Below are 8,766 nucleotides of genomic sequence, written 5' to 3' on the forward strand. Positions count from 1 at the left end.
TAAGAATGAGATGAGGTCCATATGGCTGACAATAGGAGACAAGCTCCCCTACAAGTCCACAAGCTCCAAATCCGCTCAAATAAGGAGCCCTGTTTTGAGGTATTTTCACAAGTCCCTTGCATGCACTCTTTTTTCTAGAAAAGAGACTGGGAATGTGAACCATCATGAGCTCCAGCTGTTAGACATTGCACTATGTGGAGTTTTGGATAGCACTAGGGATGGCTCACCACTAGTAGGAGATGTTGCGGATACTAGTATGGTGTTTGTGCTACTCGATCAACTCCTCTATCTGAAATTGTGGGCCGTGAAAAGAAGAGAAGGAGGCGGAGAGATCTCCATTGGAGGGCTGGTTACACCGATCCTAGTGGCATGTGATGTGCCCTTGAAAGGAATTGTGCACGAACCAAGATGGTTGGATGCGGATTACCTCGTGCTGGCGAGATTTTTGGCCCATGAGAGGCCTAATGACATGATGCTGTTCAAGTTCGTCCATCCAACCGCCGGAGCTGCCCAAATGGTCCTACCTAATGTCATATGCACCAAGGTTCGGCTGGGAAACAACATTGACTTCGCACCACCTTTGGAGGAGTTGTACAACCCGGAGGAAGAGTCCGAAGCTAAGAAGAGAGAGGATACCGGACAGAGATAGGGAGATAGCTCGGAGGACTTTGATTTTGAAGAGTATGTTTGCTCTCAAAAGCAACCAGTTGGAGTAAGGGAAGCCCACAAGAGGATCGGATGGCTAAATAGGATGAACAAGTTTTTGGTGAGAAAGGTGAAGGATCTTACCGGTTCGGTGAAGACAATGGGAGGTCATATCAAGGAGCTGCAAGACAAGGCAAGCTGTGCCTCAACTCCTACCTCGGCTCAGGCACCAGCTTGGATAGGGAGAAGCGAACCTCTAGGAGGAACTCGAGGACTGCCACCTCCGCAACCTTACAGAACATCATCATACGAGCCCCAAGCTGAGGAGAACATCACCCGACCTGAAGCATCTCGGAGAAGCCATTCAGACGCCTATCCGACGCCCAACCCGATGGGATACACGATGAATTACCCGATGCACCTATCGAGCACCCAATAGGGTGATTACTCAAGTATTTTCCCTCCGCCTTACCCGATGCCATACACGATGCCGTACGCGATGCGCCCTGCGAGTGGATACACGGGTGATCATTCTGGACCTCTTCCACTATTTCCGTCGTACTACCCGATACCCTACCCGGTGAGCTACGCGATCCCACCCTCGATCAACCCCTCGGATGCTGGTCCAAGTAAGTCGTCCGTGCGCATTTATGATCTCTTTGACGAGCAAACACCGGCACCTGCTGAAGCCGGAGACGACCTAGGCTACACGTTGGCGAGTATGGAAGCTGCTGCAACCTCTTTTTTCACTAACCCATGAGGTACCAGTTTCATCCGATCCTTGTAAATAACATTGCATTTAGTTTATTTCATTTTGTGTGGTTCTTGGATTCTTTTTCCAACTTTTGTTTACATAGAGACTGTGTAATTTAAGTTTGGGGGAGGGTCCTAGAATGTATTTAACATTGTGTTTTATTTTCTTAATTTTCTTATTTCTAATCTTTGCATGCTAGTTTTATTCATTTGAGTCTGCATCTATTTGCACTAAAAAACAAAAACAAATTTTTTTTGAAAATGTTTAAAAAAAAAAAAAAGAATTTTGAAAATTTTATTCATTTGAGTCTGCATCTATTTGCATTTACATATTAGGATTGAGTCTAGTTTGTTTCATATAGGATTGTTGCATTTGCATCTTAGGGGACAATGATTAAAACTACCTTGTTTAAAATCAAACCTTAGGATTGAGGTTATAGCCCTTAGTCACAGTTCATTGTTGCTAGATCATCTTTGGAAAAAAATGAAAAATCTTTGCTAAGAACCTTGTGTTTTTTGAATGCTTCCTCCACTTGCTTGAACATTAAAACATCTCTATATTATTGGATTTAATTTGAACTTTAATTGTATTGCTTATGGAACTTGAATACTTGCTCATGGTAACTCTAAACTCGGGTTAGCACTCCATTTTTACCAATCTTTTCGTTTAACCCGATTCATTTGTTCTGCCCATGAACCCAAACTTTTCTTTCAAACCTTGTTGTGAATTTTTGAGTGAAGCCTCTTTCATTGTGCTATAGGTTGTGAAACCTTGAGAGTATTGAGAACGACAAAGAACTGCCTCTTGATTTAGCTAAGTTAGAATTTGAACTAGCTAATAGATTCGGTTTTGAAAGATAGGTGGTTAGAATTTTTGGGGTTGGGTTGTGGAATAAAAAAAGGAAGAAAAAATCCCTAAGGTTAGAGTCAATTAGCTCTAAGTCTCTAAAAAAAAAAGAGAAAAGCCCTTGCTANAAAACCGTTGAGATTGAAATTTTATATTATTTTGTGTCATGGCAAAAAATTGAAAAAAATGAAATCAGTTCAAACAAACAGAAAAATATATATATATATATATATATATATATATATATTCATATTAGGAGTTTAGCAAAGAAAGAAAAGAGAAAAAAAGAGAGAGAGCTAGAAGTTTAAAGTCTAAAAGTCTAAAAAAAAAAATCAAGGATGTGGGTAGTTTAATTCTAGGGGGTTTAATAATAAAAAAAAAAGTGAATGAGAAAAGGGTAGATCATCAAGAGTTAAGCTTTGTATGCCCAAATTGTTCTTTAGTCTTAGATAGTTTTCACAATTGTCTAGCATTCCTTCTTTTGAGAGAAAACCACCCAAAGAATTTGTTTGAAATCACCTTACTAAAAAGCCTTACCCTTGAAACCAATTGAGCTTGATTCACCTCCCATTTGCACGAATTCGACAAACACTTAATTGAATGTGAAAGAGATGTTCTTTATCTTTAGTTGGAGGTTGAACTAGATTGATGCATAGTAATAAGCATAGAAAAATATTTGTAAGTATGTTGATTGATCTTAGCACCATTAAACTATCCTTAAGGACTATAGCTTGAATCCTTCGCTTAGCATCTTAAGGTTATGAGTCCCCACTTTAAAACCGCACCCTCTTACTTCCTTGCTAGAGGACTAGCAAGATTTAAGTTTGGGGGTCTGATACAATGCAAGTTTCATTCATTTTCGTTATGTTGTTCCTTGTAATCATGTACGAGTAGTGTAGTAAAGTTTCTAGGGATGGGATAGATGATTTTGTGTTCTTGATCGTTTAGGATGCCTTAGTTTGATTGTAAATGATTAATAGATTTCCTTCTAGGTTGGTGTTCTTAATGTTGTCAACAGACCGAGAGGTTGAGATTAGATCTAGGGCGTTTCAGCGACCGAGAGGTGTAGATGAGATGCGTGAATTAGCCAATGCTAGAGGTTTACTTGACTCTGAGTAAGGGATTAGATGAGTTTGAGTTTACTTGTTCATATTGCTAGTGTGAGAGTGTGGTAAGTGATCAAGGTTGATTGTTGCTAGTGCGAGAGTGTGGTGACAAGGTTTTAGAGATTCATTGGCTTGGAAATAATTACTTGAGGCATGTAAGGCATCTGTACTGGTCTAGAATACTTAGGATTCGTTTACCCCATCCTTAGGAGCTTCGTATTTTATTTGTTTACATTTTCTTTACTTACTCGACCACTTACCCGATTAGGTACATGATAACCTGCATCGAGTAATACCTCGAGCTGTTCATATCTCATTTGCTTACTCTATCACCCCACTCGATTCTATACTCGACTGCTTGCATCGAGTGCTTAGGTCGTGTGGTTTCTTTGTTTATATTCCTTTCTATTATTTATTTTAGGACTGTTAGAACAAAAACTCTATCTGCTTGGCTTGACTTATATTGTCTTGATCATATCCTTCCTGCTAGCAATAAACAACCATTTGGATTGATAACCCTTTGTACTACAACTACATAGGAAATTGATACCCTGGGTGAAAATCCAACTATCACATGCCTTAGCTATTGAACTGTGCCTATCTGAAACTACTACCAAAGGATATTCATAAGAGATACACTCACTTAATTTGGTGAAAAACCAATCCCATGAAGCATCACACTCCGACTCGACAATTCCAAAAGCCAGCGGAAATATCTGGAAGTTACCATCCTGTGCGCAAGCGATTAATAGTACACCTCCATACTTTCCAGTGAGATGGGTCCCATCAACTACAACAACTCGCCTAACGTAATTGAAACCACGGATTGAAGCATCGAAAGATATGAAAATATACTTAAACCTATGCTTGTCATCAACAACAAGGTCAACGACACTTCCCGGGTTTGACTGCTCTATTTTCGAAAGACAGTAAGGCAACTTCGCATATCTGTCTTCCGCGCTTCCTCTCACATATTCTTGCGCATATTAAAAAGCCCTGTACGAAGTGGTGTAATCCAACGTCATGCCGAACATTGTCCTAATTGAATCTTCGATATGTGGTGGGACAACACCATCCACTATTCCTACCTGGTCGATGAAAAGCCTCCCAATATATTTTGAGGTGCAACACTGAAACATGTTATTTTGTATGTGGTATGGTGATGAATGATGATGGAGATGGATGCAAGGTGTTTCAATTACCCTTATGTAGTTGTAGCATAAAGGATGTCAAACCAAAATGAGTGTGATGCAAGCAATCAGGATGTGAATACTTATCTAAGTCAAGCCAAATATAAAAGATGTTTGTCACTAACAACCTAATGATGATTATGAAATGCAGAATGTAAAAACTACTAAGATAAACTAATGCAAGACAGAAAAAGAAACAGGTAAATGCAGAACATAAACAAGAACTCTGGATGAGCTCGAGCAAACACTCGATCGATGCACAATCGAGTGGATGGTCGAGTTGGTAAACGGGTGTCAGGAACAGAGCAAAAAATGAAACAGAGCAACAGTAAACCAACTACAATACTTGAACTAGGAAATCAATAAACAAAGAAAGGTCCTAAGGATGGATTCATGGGCTGGGCTTAAGCTATAGTTATCTAGATTGACCAACAAACCTCATCAATGAGCAAATCTCTAGACAGTTATCTTCCAAGATAAGTTAATCCATTCTCATGGCAATAACAATCAAGCTCAGATACTTCTTAGACCCAACTCTCACTGGCTATTACATATAAGAGCATGCATTAAAACCCAGATCATTATTGTCAAAAATCAAACAAAGCATCTAATCTCTTAGCATGCTTAATGATAATCTCTAGCCTTAGCCTTATCCAACAACTTAAACATTGGTATGTGATGTTCATATATTTTACCCTGTTTTCCCTTAATATATTCACATCTTTTCCATCCTTTGCTATCCTTTTTGACCATTATTGCATAGTTTTAGGATTTTTCTTGCATTAGAGTGTAGTTGCATTGCATTTGCATCTTTTCTTGCATAAACAGGGTTTCAAACTAACCAAGGCCAGAAACAAGACTTAAGAGCTATGATGCAACAACTGTTGGTTGGGCAAGCCAATGGAAAGCTTGAGAAGGCTAAACAATTTGCTGAGTTGAATCAAAGGTTAACATCACAGTATAATGATCTCAATATGAAGTTTGAAGGTCTGAACTCAAGAGTGAAGTATATGGAGAGCAATATAGCATCTACTTCAGCTCCAAAACCCACCCAACTCCCTGGAAAAGCTGTTCAAAATCCAAGTGAGTTCACAGCCAAAGCCATTCAAGTTTATGAGGAAACTGTCACTGAGGACAGTGAAGTCCAAGCTGGGGAGGATTCATCATTTGTTGAATCCGAGAGTGAAGTATTTGTAAAGCAAACTAAATCTGGCAGTGAACTCGACCCACCACTCGAACACACACACGATCGAGTGGGTGATCGAGTGACTGATCGAGCTGAAGTCTCCGAAGCTGATAAGCCCATTAAGTTCATTCCTCCTCCTTACAAGCCTCCACTACCATTCCCAGGGCGTTTCAAGGCACAAAAGCTTAAGGAACTAAGGGAGATCATTGAGAAAAAAGAAATGATGGCTATGCAACGAGAGGAAGTGAAAGCTTTGAAGGAAGAAGTTGTGATTGAGAAAAAGGAAGTGATGGCCATAAAAGAAGTTATCATTGCTTACCAAGAAGAAGAGAGAGGACCTGCCTTAGAACAATATGATCCATATTCTCTCTATAAGGTTTTTTTGCTTGAATTGTCAAAGAAGAAGGCTCATGCTCAGGATGAGAAGGATCTTGAGGACCTTGGAGGGGTTATCATCCCAATTAAACTTGAGGATCCAGGTCCATTCTATCTGCCTTGCTCACTTAGTTATCTTCACTACAACCAATGTTTATGTGACTTGGGAGCATCTATCAGTGTGATGCCCTACTCTATAGCACAAAAGCTTGGGCACACTGACTTCAAGTCCACCAACCTTCACATATGCCTAGCTGATGGGTCAAACAAGGATGTAGTTGGTAAGCTGGAAAACATTCCAGTCAAGATAGGAAAGGCAAGAATTCATACAGATTTTGTGGTTCTAGAGATGGATAAGGAGCCTGAAGATCCTATCATTCTAGGGAGGCCATTCTTAGCCACTGTTGGAGCTGTTATAGATGTTAAAGAAGGTCTTGTGACCTTGAACATTGCTGCGGGGATAACCATGAAGTTTAACATCTATAACCCAACCAACCTACCCACCATTGATGATCAACCTTTCACTATCAAGGACAAATGAGGTCATGAAGTTTTAAGTGAAGTGGCAACTCCAAGGGCTAAGCTCTCTTTACAAGAGGAATCAATGGAAAAGCTCAAGGGTTCAGTTCAAAAGCTGACTGAATTGGTGAAGGATCTCCAAGTCAAGCTAAACAAGAGGACTTTGAGGAAGGCAAGACCAAGGCTCAAAATTAAGAAGAAATATGGTTTGTGTGTTAAGGGTGAAGTGATCAAGAATCAACTTCTCAGTGATCAAGAGGTGCCAGGGAGGATTTCATCACCTCCTTGGTATCTAAATCAAGCCTGAAAAGGCATCAAAAGTCAAGCTTAGTGACTCTAAACAAGCTCACTAGGGAGGAAGTCCCTAAGATATCATTGTACATATGCTTTATTTTCCTTGTAATTTTGATTTGTTTTCTTTTATGTTTGTGTTGGGCAGGCTTTTCAAAGAAAGTGTAGATGGGTATGGAGAGATTTGGACTTGGGGAAGTAGGCTCGCAAGCCCACTCGACCAGCCCACGAGAGGTACTCGACCGAGCTGACAAACAACCAAGGCCCACTCGATTCCCATTTCTCTTTAATGATCGAGTGGAGGGAGAAAAAGAAGAAAAATTTTGAAATTTCAAAATTTAGTCAAAGAGCTCGACCACTTGCAGTCGAGTGTGGGGTCGAGTGGCAGAAAAAAGCAGGTCAAAGATTCTCATTTCAAATTTGAATGGTATTGACGCTCCACCCTTGTCTCCTTGTCCCCTTAGCTTCTTTAAATAGAGCTTGATTCGATCATGTATCTCTCACACTCTCTCATTGCTTAAAACAAGTTAAAATCAAGGTTAAAATCTCTCTCAAAGTTCATATTTTTGCTCAAGCTTAGCTCTTTTAGTTTTTGGGTCACTAACCTATTAACTTTAAGCTTTGAGTCTACTCCTTTCAATTCTATTCGAAAATGTCTTCAAAAATTACTAGCAAGTCTCAACAAGTGGCTGAAAGCTCCCTGGATCGTTGTTATGCTCGCCTTGTTTCAAGAGGAGAAGCTGGAAGAACCACTCGACCAGCCACAGTCAAGTTTATGGGAAGAAGTATGAGCTTTCATTGAAGAAGATAGCTAACATCTTGGGCTTTGAAGTTGGTAGTGAGAGGAGCATGGAGATACCAAGAGAAGAGCTCTATGCCATTTGGGAAACCATTGGTGACAATGTCACTTACTCATCTTCAAAGACCAAGAGTTCCAAGATAAGGAGCCCAGTCCTAAGGTACTTCCACAAGGCCTTAGCAAACACCTTCTTTGCTAGGAAGGAAACTGGAAACTTGAATGAAGGTGAGCTGAAGATGATTGATGTGGCACTTAATAGCATCATTCTTGAAGCAAGGGATGGAAGCATCATCCTTGGGAGCAAAGAAGGCACTGATCTTGCAATGGTGCTCATTGACCACATGATCTACTTGAGAAGTTGGGTAGGCAAGCTACAAAACAAAGGTTCAAGAGGGGCCCTAACCATTGGAGGCATCATTACTCCAATACTACAAGCTGCTAAGGTCCCACTTAGAGGAGAGAAGGTCTTGCCAAGATGGATAGATGCAAACTACCTCACCTCCACTCTCATACTAGCTAAGGAGATGCATCAAGGAAATCACATTTTCAACTTTGAGCTTCCAACAATTGGGAAAAGACAACTTTTCCTACCCAATCAACAGCTCACCACCATACAAGAAGGAGCAAACATTGACTTTTGGCCAGCTGAGGAGCAGTTCTTTGATGGGACAGCTCAAGTTAGAGTTGATGAAGCTGGAGATGTACAAATGACTAATGGGGAGGAGCAGTTTTACTTTGAGTTTTATGAACCTAACCCAAGAGATAGTAGAGGAGTGAGAGAAACTAGCAAGAGGTTGACACTCCTACAAAAGTGGAACAAATGGCATGGGAAGAAATTTGAGAAGCTAAAGAAGAAGGTGGGCAATATGGCCAAGTCAATCAAGGGTTTAAAGAAGGAGATTGCTGAGTTGAAGAGTGGGAATTCTTCACCAACACCATCTAGCCCTTTGAGGAGGTGTAGCTCAACTAGAGCACTTTCAAGAGCTGAGAACCCTGTGGAACCAGCTAGAGCTTCAATGTACGAGCCAATTCAGAGGAAGAGAAGTGCAAGTAGC

Source organism: Camelina sativa, chromosome 1 (assembly GCF_000633955.1).
Source record: "Camelina sativa cultivar DH55 chromosome 1, Cs, whole genome shotgun sequence".
NCBI lineage: Eukaryota > Viridiplantae > Streptophyta > Magnoliopsida > Brassicales > Brassicaceae > Camelina > Camelina sativa.